Source organism: Triticum aestivum, chromosome 2B (assembly GCF_018294505.1).
Source record: "Triticum aestivum cultivar Chinese Spring chromosome 2B, IWGSC CS RefSeq v2.1, whole genome shotgun sequence".
Classification (NCBI taxonomy): domain Eukaryota; kingdom Viridiplantae; phylum Streptophyta; class Magnoliopsida; order Poales; family Poaceae; genus Triticum; species Triticum aestivum.
The window spans coordinates 9,741,142-9,753,553 of NC_057798.1; positions in this window are offsets into that span (position 1 = coordinate 9,741,142).

Consider the following 12,412-nt stretch of genomic DNA (forward strand, 5'->3'; position numbering starts at 1 on the left):
TGATCTCAGGAGTGAGGACACTGTTGCCGACAGTTGGCTGTCGGGTCGGCCGAACTACGATGCGTTGCCGTTGCATAACTGAGAGCAGGCGGTGGCTACAGCGGGACGGAGGAAGGAGGCGAGGCGGCTGGGTGCGCTCCTAGCTACCTATGATATTGTTGGGGGTGTTGTTCCTTAGCCTTGCAACGGCGATGACCGCATGGGGTGTGCTCTTGTGGCTGCCGCCGTTCAGGTTACTGTTGACTATTGAGGCGATCGTGATTGTGTTGCTCTCCTCGTCTTGGGGAGGGTCAGGGTGCCGCCAGGGCTGTGGTGTGGTCATCACTCCAGATCCCATGGTCGTGGTCGGATCTGTCTGGAGAATAGGAACCCGCCGTTGAGCTGAAGCCATGTGGGAGCAAAAGTACGGTTGAAAGGCATCGTCGTGTTGCGGGCAGTGAGGATGGGAGTGGGGCTGGCGCTTCGGCGCATGGGTGCAGAATCAGGGGCAGCGGTGGTACCATGTTGGGGCAGAGGAGAAGGACGGCGCTGTGGTAGTCCGAGTCTGGATGGGTGGGATGAGGTAGGAAGAGCACGGGGTGGAGAAGAAGGAACGTCGCTGTGGAGAGAAGATGAGAAAACGCAACATCCATTTTTCTGTTGCCACGTATGATTCTCAATTGAGTATCAAGTTAAGATATTTTCATAGGTACGTTATATATGGATGTTGGTGTATTCTTTAATTTGATCTACTGATGACAATACAAGCACTACACTGCAACTGAAATGATTGGGCTGATGAGTTCCTGATGATATTCTTATTCATCAAAATGTGATGAAGTTTAATTACCGGTAATGTGCATGCCTTTTTGTAGTTATAAGAATATGTGGCCTTCTTATTTGTCCAATATATGTCCTGTGATGCTGGAAGTATCATATCATACTTCCCCACTTGGGTGCAGATTCTAGACCCGCTGGCCTCTTTGTACAATATGTCAACTGCATATACAGAATATCTCTCAAGAATGCACTCATGTCGACTTATGCATACTTCCATCATTTGTTTGAGAAATTTGGAAGAAATAAAAGTACAGTGTTATAAAAATCTTTTTCTTATGGAGCAAAACCTGACATTCATCTTGATCCTGACTTTGGGACTCTTATGAGTTAGTTACTGATGAGGAAAATGATGACTTGGAGAACCCTTTCTTTGAGGAAGAGATTTAAAATTTCATTATAGGCTCATATGCAAATGGTGCACCTGGCCCTGACGACTATCTTTTTGTTTTCTAACAAACCTCTTGGGATGTAACTAAAAAGAATTTTATGTGGATAGTTTGGGATTTTGAGAGAGGGGTAGTTGACATTCACAGAATTAATTTTGTTATCCTTACTTTAATCCCCAAAGATCAGACCTATCAGTCTTAGTAGTTGTGCTATTAAGATTTTTACTAAAGCTATGACCACTAGAGCATCTCCTTTGTGTGACAGACTAATTTCTCCTAATCAAACTTCCTTCATTAAAGGAAGATTATTTTGGAAAGTGTTGTTATGGCTCTTAAAGTAATTCATGAGGTCCATAAAACAGGGGCTAGTGGGCTTATTCTTAAGCTTGATTATGAAAAAGCTCATGACAGAGTGAGCTAGGATTTCCTTGTGGAAATGCTTACCTGTAGAGTATTTAAAAAAATGGATTGGTTGGATCTATAGTACTCTTTGTCAGAGTTCTTTCTATGTTAGAATTAATGATACTAATGGATCACACTTTTTTTGGTGGCAAAGGGCTCAAACAAGGGGACCCTCTCTTTCCCTTTTGTTGTTCAACCTTATGGATGATGTTTTTACTAAAATGTTACCAAAAGCTATCCGAAATAACTTGATTTGTGGTCTTCTTCCACATGTGATCCCTGGGGGTGTGGTGAATAGGCAATGTACAGATTCACTACTGCAGGATGGTCCAAACGCGACACTACGATCAGAGACCCTTCGATGAAACTGTGTGCGATGCCATAATCGCAAACGGCGGTGTAAAAAACCGTCAAAAAAGGTGCAAAACGTTTGCATGACGGATGCATCAAACACGCTTCAGCTTTTAGTTGCGTGTGTGATGCAGGGATACGGTTCATTTCAATTAACTGTTTGGGATGAGGAGGAACAAAAGAAACGGGCAGCCAGATGAAGGCGTGTGCGATATACATCATACGGTTCACTAGGATGAACCGTGTGTGATTAGGCAACACAATGGAAACGGTTCAACTGAACAAGATGTGTGTGATACGCGGCAAACAGGCCCGTAATCAGAAATGTGTGCGAAAACCAATAATAACAGAGACGATTGCTGCTAATAAGCCGTGTGATTTGCTTTGTTTACAGTAGAATAACACGTATATATATATAAGTGACTATACAGATCATCCGCACACACTTCAATAAACAATTACATGCATTCTAAAGTAGGAGAAACGATCGTCTAGTCATCTACTTCTTGTGACGCTCCCGCCATTGCTCTGTGGATCGATCCCTCGTCCGGGGAAGGAACAAGACACTTCCTCATGTCAACGATCCGCCTGTACATCTCGTAGCTTGTGTACGCGTCCATGGCTGCGTACTTGACATGTTGTTCATCCAGTCTCTCATGCCACACACCGTGCCAAGCGTTCTTGTCCTTATTGCTCTCATTCTTCATCTTCATTTAGTAGGGGTCGATGATGGCCGAGGCGAGGTCAACCAGGGAGTTTAGTTTGTTTTTGTCGCTGCCCCAAACCTTGTAGTGGTGCTGGATATTGACAAGATTCGGGCATTTCAAGTCTGAAACCTTAAGCGCTTTTAGATCGTTGGTGGTGTCCACCATAGTGAAACTGTAGTCGGAGCTGTTGATAAACCTGGAGAAACGCTCGCAAGGCCTTGTGGCAAGGTGGTAGTGGTAGACGAGGACGTCATGTCGCATGCACAACTGGGCGACGACAACCTTCTGATCATGCCCGGCACGACCGATGGTGTACTCGAGGTCAAAGCCGACCACTCGGTACTTGTCCTCGGCAAGGAACTGCTCCATAGTTTGGATGGAGCTCTCCACCGAGACCGGATCGTTCGTGTACACCACCAAGAGGGCCTTCCCCATTACGTGGGTGTCCACTACGTGATGCATGGTGAACTGCCCGCCATTGTCGTCGTCGGCCGTTGGGAGCCCCATTGGAGCCACGGGGAGCGCCATTGGAACCGCTAGATGTCCTCTCTGTATGTGTCGTCGTGGGTGTGCTTATTGTGTTGTGTGACACGAGAGAAAGAAGGTAAATGACCGCAGGAATAAATGGGGGCCGGGCGGCCTGGATTCTCTGCGCATCCGCATGGTAGTTTTTGCAGCGGGTAACTGCATCGTCACGCCGCACCCGGTGCAACTGCATGCACACGAACGTGCGTGATCGTGCGCCGGCCCCAAACACTGGCAGCGCGCATGGAGGGACGAGGGCAGAGCACCCGGAGGGACGCAAGAGCAGAGCTTGCTGCGGCCGCCTGAACAACAAGCAACCACACACATAGAGCAGTTAGAACATGCAGGAAATGGTCGCCTACAAGCCAGCCGACAGTTGCGTCGCTGCGTAGAGAGCGGCCGTGTGCTACCACCTCCATCTAGTCTATAGTCCCCTTTATATTCTGTGCCATACTTTGCCCTCAAATTTAACCAACAAAATGATAATGCATGTTATAAAAATTATATAATTGGAAACTATGTTCAAATATGAATCCAACTATATAATCTTTGGCGACATGCATTCATATTTTATTAGTTAAATCATACTTATAAACCAGGATGGGGGTATAGTAGGTAATTAAATTCCAAACATTTTTTATTAACCGTGTGTGTACGTGGCCTTTCGTCCTCCTCTCACATGTCTTGTCACCCCGCTCCCGTAGACGGCTTATAGCGTAAGCTTGTGCAGCGCACGGGTGTTGGGGAACGTAGCAGAAATTCAAAATTTTCCTACGTGTCACCAAGATCTATCTATGGAGAGACTAGCAACGAGGGGAAGGAGAGTGCATCTACATACCCTTGTAGATCGCTAAGTGGAAGCGTTCAAGTGAACGGGGTTGATGGAGTCGTACTCGTCGTGATTCAAATCACCGATGATCAAGTACCGAAAGGACGGCACCTCCGCGTTCAACACACGTACAACCCGGTGACGTCTCCCATGCCTTGATCCAGAAAGGAGAGAGGGAAGGTTGAGGAAGACTCCATCCAGTAGCAGCACAATGGCGTGGTGGTGATGGAGGAGCGTGGCAATCCTGCAGGGCTTTGCCAAGCACCTACGGGAGAGGAGGAGGTGTCACGGGAGGGAGGGAGGCGCCAGGGACTCAGGTATGGATGCCCTCCCTCCCCTCCACTATATATAGGGGCAAGGGAGAGGGGGGAGGCGCAGCCTTGCCCCTTCCTCCAAGGAAGGGGTGCGTCCAAGAGGGGGGAAGGAGTCCATCCTCCCCAAGACACCTCGGAGGTGCCTTCCCCCTTGAGGACTCTTCCCTCCCCAAGTTTCTTTGGCGCATGGGCCTCTTGGGGCTGGTGCCCTTGGCCCATGTAGGCCAAGACGCACCCCCTACAGCCCATGTGGCCCCCCGGGGCAGGTGGCCCCATCCGGTGGGCCCCGGGACCCTTCCGGTGGTCCCGGTACAATACCGATGACCCCGAAACTTGTCCCGATGGCCGAAACAGGACTTCCTATATATAAAGCTTTACCTCCGGACCATTCCGAAACTCCTCGTGACGTCCGGGATCTCATCCGGGACTCCGAACAACATTCGGTAACCACATACAAACTTCCTTTATAACCCTAGCGTCATCGAACCTTAAGTGTGTAGACCCTACGGGTTCGGGAGACATGCAGACATGACCAAGATGTTCTCCGGTCAATAACCAACAGCGGGATCTGGATACCCATGTTGGCTCCCACATGTTCCACGATGATCTCATCGGATGAACCACGATGTCAAGGACTCAATCAATCCCGTATTCAATTCCCTTTGTCTAACGGTATTGTACTTGCCCGAGATTCGATCGTCGGTATACCGATACCTTGTTCAATCTCGTTACCGGCAAGTCTCTTTACTCGTTCCGTAACACATCATCCCATGATCAACCCCTTGGTCACATTGTGCACATTATGATGATGTCCTATCGAGTGGGCCCAGAGATACCTCTCCGTTTACACGGAGTGAAAAATCCCAGTCTCGATTCTTGCCAACCCAACAGACACTTTCAGAGATACCTGTAATGCACCTTTATAGCCACCCAGTTACGTTGTGACATTTGATACACCCAAAGCATTCCTACGGTATCCGGGAGTTGCACAATCTCATGGTCTAAGGAAAAGATACTTGACATTAGAAAAGCTTTAGCATATGAACTACACGATCTTTGTGCTAGGCTTAGGATTGGGTCTTGTCCATCACATCATTCTCCTAATGATGTGATCCCGTTATCAACGACATCCAATGTCCATAGCCAGGAAACCATGACTATCTGTTGATCACAACGAGCTAGTCAACTAGAGGCTCACTAGGGACATATTGTGGTCTATGTATTCACACGTGCATTACGATTTCCGAATAATACAGTTATAGCATGAATAAAAGACTATTATCATGAACAAAGAAATATAATAATAACTAATTTATTATTGCCTCTAGGGCATATTTCCAACAGTCTCCCACTTGCACTAGAGTCAATAATCCAGTTCACATCGATATGTGATTAACACTCAAGGTCACATCCCCATGTGACTAACACCCAAAGAGTTTACTAGAGTCAATAATCTAGTTCACATTACCATGTGATTAACACTCGATGAGTTCTGGGTTTGATCATGTTATGCTTGTGAGAGATGTTATAGTCAATGGGTCTGAATCTTTCAGATCCGTATGTACTTCGCAAATCTCTATGTCATCTTGTAGATGCAGCTACCACGTTCTATTTGGAGCCATTCCAAATAACTGTTCCACTTGGAGCTATTCTAAATTGTTGCCCCATAATACGTATCCGGTATCCCTACTTAGAGCTATCCGGATAGGTGTCAAGCTTGCATCGACGTAACCCTTTACGAGGAACTCTTTTACCACCTCCATAATCGAGAAAATTCCTTAGTCCACTAGTTACTAAGGATAACTTTGACCGCTGTCCTGTGATCCATTCTTGGATCACTCTTGTACCCCTTGACTGACTCATGGCAAGGCACACTTTAGGTGCGGTACTCAGCATGGCATACTGTAGAGCCTATGTCTTAAGCATAGGGGACGACCTTCGTCCTTTCTCCCTATTCTGCCGTGGTCGAGCTTTAAGTCTTAACTTCGTACCTTACAACTCAGGCAAGAACTTCTTCTTTGACTGATCCATCTTGAACACCTTCAAAATCATGTCAAGGTATGTGCTCATTTGAAAGTATTATTAAGCGTTTTGATCTATCCTTATAGATCTTGATGCTCAATGTTCAAGTAGCTTAATCCAGGTTTTCTATTGAAAAACATCTTTCAAATAACCCTATATGCTTTCTAGAAATTCTACGTCATTTCTGATAATCAATATGTCAACAACATGTACTCATCAGAAATTCTATAGTGCTCCCACTCACTTCTTTGGAAATACAAGTTTCTCATGAACTTTGTATAAACCCAAAATCTTTGATCATATCATCAAAGCGTACATTCCAACTCCGAGATGCTTACTCCAGTCCTTAGAAGGATCGCTGGAGCTAGCATACCTTTTAGCATCCTTAGGATCACCAAAACCATTCTGATTGTATCACATACAACCTTTCCTTACGCAAGTTGGTAAGGAAACTCGTTTTGACATCCATCTGCCAGATTTCATAAATGCTGCTAATGCTAACATGATTCCGACGGACTTAAGCATCGCTACGGATGAGAAAATCTCATTGTAGTCAACTCCTTGAACTTGTGAAAAAACTCTTCGCCACAAGTCGAGCTTCATAGACGGTGACATTACCATCCACGTCCATCTTCTTCTTAAAGATCCATTTATCTTAATGGCTTGCCGATCAACGGGCAAGTCCACCAAAGTCCATGCTTTGTTCTGATACATGGATCCTATCTCGGATTTCATGGCTTCTAACCATTTGTCGGAATTTGGGCCCACCATCGCTTCTCCATAACTCGTAGGTTCATTGTTGTCTAGCAACATGACCTTCAAGACAGGATCACCGTACCACTCTGAAGTAGTACGTATCCTTGTCACCCTACGAGGTACGGTAGTGACTTGATCCAAAGTTTCACGATCACTATCATAAGCTTCTACTTCAATTGGTGTAGGTGCCACAGGAACAACTTCCTGTGCCCTGCTACACACTGGTTGAAGTGATGGTTCAATAACCATATCAAGTCTCCACCATCCTCCCACTCAACTTTTCGAGACGAACTTTTCCTCGAGAAAGGACCCGATTCAAGAAACAATCCCTATTGCTTTTGGATCTGAATTAGGAGGTATACCCAACTGTTTTGGGTGTCCTATGAAGATGCATTTTATCCGCTTTGGGTTCGAGCTTATCAACCTGAAACTTTTTCACATAAGCGTCGCAGCCCCAAACTTTTAAGAAACGACAACTTAGGTTTCTCCAAATGGTGTCGTCTCAACGGAATTACGTGGTACCCTGTTAAAGTGAGTGCGGTTGTCTCTAATGCCTAACCCATGAACGATAGTGGTAATTCGATAAGAGACATCATGGTCCGCGCCATATCCAATAGGATGCAACTATGATGTTCGGACACACCATCACACTATGGTGTTCCAGGCTGTATTAGTTGTGAAACAATTTCCACAATGTCTTAATTGTGTGCCAAAACTCGTAACTCAGATATTCATCTCTATGATCATATCATAGACATTTTATCCTCTTGTCACAATGATCTTCTACTTCACTCTGAAATTACTTGAACTGTTCAATAATTCAGACTTGTGTTTCATCAAGTAAATATTCTCAACATCTACTCGAATCATCTGTGAAGTAAGACCATAACGATATCCACTACACGCCTCAGCACTCATTGGACTGCACACATCAAAATGTGTTACTTCCAACAAGTTGCTTTCTAGTTCCATTTTACTGAAACCGAGGCTTTCAGTCATCTTGCCCATGTGGTATGATTTGCATGTCTCAAGTGATTCAAAAATCAAGTGAGTTCAAACGGTCCATTTGCATGGAGTTTCTTCATGCATATACACCAATAGACATGGTTCGCATGTCTCAAACTCTTCAAAACGAGTGAGCCCAAAGATCCATCAACATGGAGCTTCTTCATGCGTTTTATACCAATATGACTTACATGGCAGTGCCACGAGTAAGTGGTACTGTCATTACTATCTTATATCTTTTGGCATGAAAATGTGTATCACTACGATCGAGATTCAATAAACCATTCGTTTCAGGTGCAAGACCATTGAAGGTATTATTCAAACAAACAGAGTAACCGTTATTCTCCTTAAATGAATAACCGTATTGCAATAGACATAATCCAATCATGTCTATGCTCAACGCAAACACCAATCTCGATGGTAGAGGGAGCGTGCGATGCTTGATCATATCAATCTTGGAAACACTTCCAACACATATCGTCAGCTCACATTTAGCTAGTCTCCATTTATTCCGTAGCTTTTATTTCGAGTTACTAACACTTAGTAACCGAACCGGTATCTAATACCCTAGTGCTACTAGGAGTACTAGTAAAGTACACATTAACATAATGTATATCCAATATACTTCTATCGACCTTGCCAGCCTTCTCATCTACCAAGTATCTAGGGTAATTCCGCTCTAGTGACTATTCCCCTTATCACAGAAGCACTTAGTCTCGGGTTTGGGTTCAACCTTGGGTTTCTTCACTGGAGCAGCAGCTGATTTGCTGTTTCATGAAGTATCCCTTCTTACCCTTGCCCTTCTTGAAACTAGTGGTTTTACCAACCATCAACAATTGATGCTCCTTCTTGATTTCTACTTTCGCGGTGTCAAACATCGTGAATACCTCAAGGATCATCATATCTATCCCTGATTTGTTATAGTTCATCACAAAGCTCTAGCAGCTTGGTGGTAATGACTTTGAAGAAACATCACTATATCATCTGGAAGATCAACTCCCACTCGATTCAAGTGATTGTCGCACTCAGACAATCTGAGCACAAGCTCAACGATTGAGCTTTTCTCCCTTAGTTTGCAGGCTAAGAAAACCGTCGGAGGTCTCATACCTCTTGACGTGGGCACGAGCCTGAAATCCCAATTTCAGCCCTCAAAACATCTCATATGTTCCGCGACGTTTCGAAAACGTCTTTGGTGCCTCAACTCTAAACCGTTTAACTGAACTATCACGTAGTTATCAAAACATGTATGTCCGATGTTCGCAACATCCACAAACGACGTTTGGGGTTCAGCACACTGAGCAGTGCATTAAGGACATAAGCTTTCTACTGTTCGCATAATTGCTACTATCAACTTTCAACTATATTTTCTCTAGGAACATATCTAAACAGTGGAACTAAAGCGCGAGCTTACGACATAATTTGCAAAGATATTTTGACTATGTTCAGGATAATTAAGTTCATCTTATGAACTCCCACTCAGATAGACATCCCTCTGGTCATCTAAGTGATCACATGATCCGAGTCAAACTAGGCCGTGTCCGATCATCACGTGAGACGGACTAGTCATCATCGGTGAACATCTTCATGTTGATCGTATCTACTATACGACTCATGCTCGACCTTTCGGTCTCCGTGTTCCGAGGCCATGTCTGTACATGCTAGGCTCGTCAAGTTAACCCTAAGTGTATTGCATGTGTAAATCTGTCTTACACCCATTGTATGTGAACGTAAGGATCTATCACACCCGATCATCACGTGGTGCTTCGAAACGACGAACTGTAGCAACGGTGCACAGTTAGGGGAGAACACTTCTTGAAATTGTTGTAAGGGATCATCTTATTTACTACCGTCGTTCTAAGTAAACAAGATGCATAAACATAATAAACATCACATGCAATTATATAGTAGTGACATGATATGGCCAATATCATATAGCTCCATTGATCTCCATCTTGGGGCTCCATGATCATCTTGTCACGTCATCGACATGCAAGTCGCGATTCCCATTACAAGAACATGATCAATCTCATACATCACATATATCATTCATCACATCCTTTTGGCCATATCACATCACATAGCATACCCTGCAAAAACAAGTTAGACGTCCTCTAATTGTTGTTTGCATGTTTTACGTGGCTGCTATGGGTTTCTAGCAAGAACGTTTCTTACCTACGCAAAACCACAACGTGATATGCCAATTGCTATTTACCCTTCATAAGGACCCTTTTCATCGAATCTGTTCCGACTAAAGTGGGAGAGACTGGTACCTGCTAGCCACCTTATGCACCAAGTGCATGTTAGTCGGTGTAACCTGTCTCACGTAAGAGTACGTGTAAGGTCGGTCCGGGCCGCTTCATCCCACAATACCGTCGAAACAAGATTGGACTAGTAACGGTAAGCATATTGAACAACATCAAGGCCCACAACTACTTTGTGTTCTACTCGTGCAAAGAATCTACGCAATAGACCTAGCTCATGATGCCACTGTTGGGGAACGTAGCAGAAATTCAAAATTTTCCTACGTGTCACCAAGATCTATCTATGGAGAGACTAGCAACGAGGGGAAGGAGAGTTCATCTACATACCCTTGTAGATCGCTAAGCGGAAGCGTTCAAGTAAACGGGGTTGGAGTCGTACTCGTCGTGATTCAAATCACCGATGATCAAGTACCGAAAGGACGACACCTCCGCGTTCAACACACGTACAGCCCAGTGACGTCTCCCATGCCTTGATCCAGCAAGGAGAGAGGGAGAGGTTGAGGAAGACTCCATCCAGTAGCAGCACAACGGCGTGGTGGTGATGGAGGAGCGTGGCAATCCTGCAGGGCTTTGCCAAGCACCTACGGGAGAGGAGGAGGTGTCACGGGAGGGAGGGAGGCGCCAGGGACTCAGGTATGGATGCCCTCCCTCCCCTCCACTATATATAGGGGCAAGGGAGAGGGGGGAGGCGCAGCCTTGCCCCTTCCTCCAAGGAAGGGGTGCGGCCAAGAGGGGGGAAGGAGTCCATCCTCCCCAAGGCACCTCGGAGGTGCCTTCCCCCTTGAGGACTCTTCCCTCCCCAAGTTTCTTTGGCGCATGGGCCTCTTGGGGCTGGTGCCCTTGGCCCATGTAGGCCAAGACGCACCCCCTACAGCCCATGTGGCCCCCCGGGGCAGGTGGCCCCACCCGGTGGGCCCCCGGGACCCTTCCGGTGGTCCCGGTACAATACCGATGACCCCGAAACTTGTCCCGATGGCCGAAACAGGACTTCCTATATATAAATCTTTACCTCCGGACCATTCCGGAACTCCTCGTGACGTCCGGGATCTCATCCAGGACTCCGAACAACATTCGGTAACCACATACAAACTTCCTTTATAACCCTAGCGTCATCGAACCTTAAGTGTGTAGACCCTACGGGTTCGGGAGACATGCAGACATGACCAAGATGTTCTCCGGTCAATAACCAATAGCGGGATCTGGATACCCATGTTGGCTCCCACATGTTCCACGATGATCTCATCGGATGAACCACGATGTCAAGGACTCAATCAATCCCGTATTCAATTCCCTTTGTCTAACGGTATTGTACTTGCCCGAGATTCGATCGTAGGTATACCGATACCTTGTTCAATCTCGTTACCGGCAAGTCTCTTTACTCATTCCGTAACACATCATCCCGTGATCAACCCCTTGGTCACATTGTGCACATTATGATGATGTCCTACCGAGTGGGCCCAGAGATACCTCTCCGTTTACACGGAGTGACAAATCCCAGTCTCGATTCGTGCCAACCCAACAGACACTTTCAGAGATACCTGTAATGCACCTTTATAGCCACCCAGTTACGTTGTGACGTTTGATACACCCAAAGCATTCCTACGGTATCCGGGAGTTGCACAATCTCATGGTCTAAGGAAAAGATACTTGACATTAGAAAAGCTTTAGCATACGAACTACACGATCTTTGTGCTAGGCTTAGGATTGGGTCTTGTCCATCACATCATTCTCCTAATGATGTGATCCCGTTATCAACGACATCCAATGTCCATAGCCAGGAAACCATGACTATCTGTTGATCACAACGAGCTAGTCAACTAGAGGCTCACTAGGGACATATTGTGGTCTATGCATTCACACGTGTATTACGATTTCCGGATAATACAATTATAGCATGAATAAAAGACTATTATCATGAACAAAGAAATATAATAATAACTAATTTATTATTGCCTCTAGGGCATATTTCCAACAGCGGGAGCGTTCTTCTGGCCAAACGGTGGCACCAATGAATCGTCGGTGAGCCCGTTCCCGC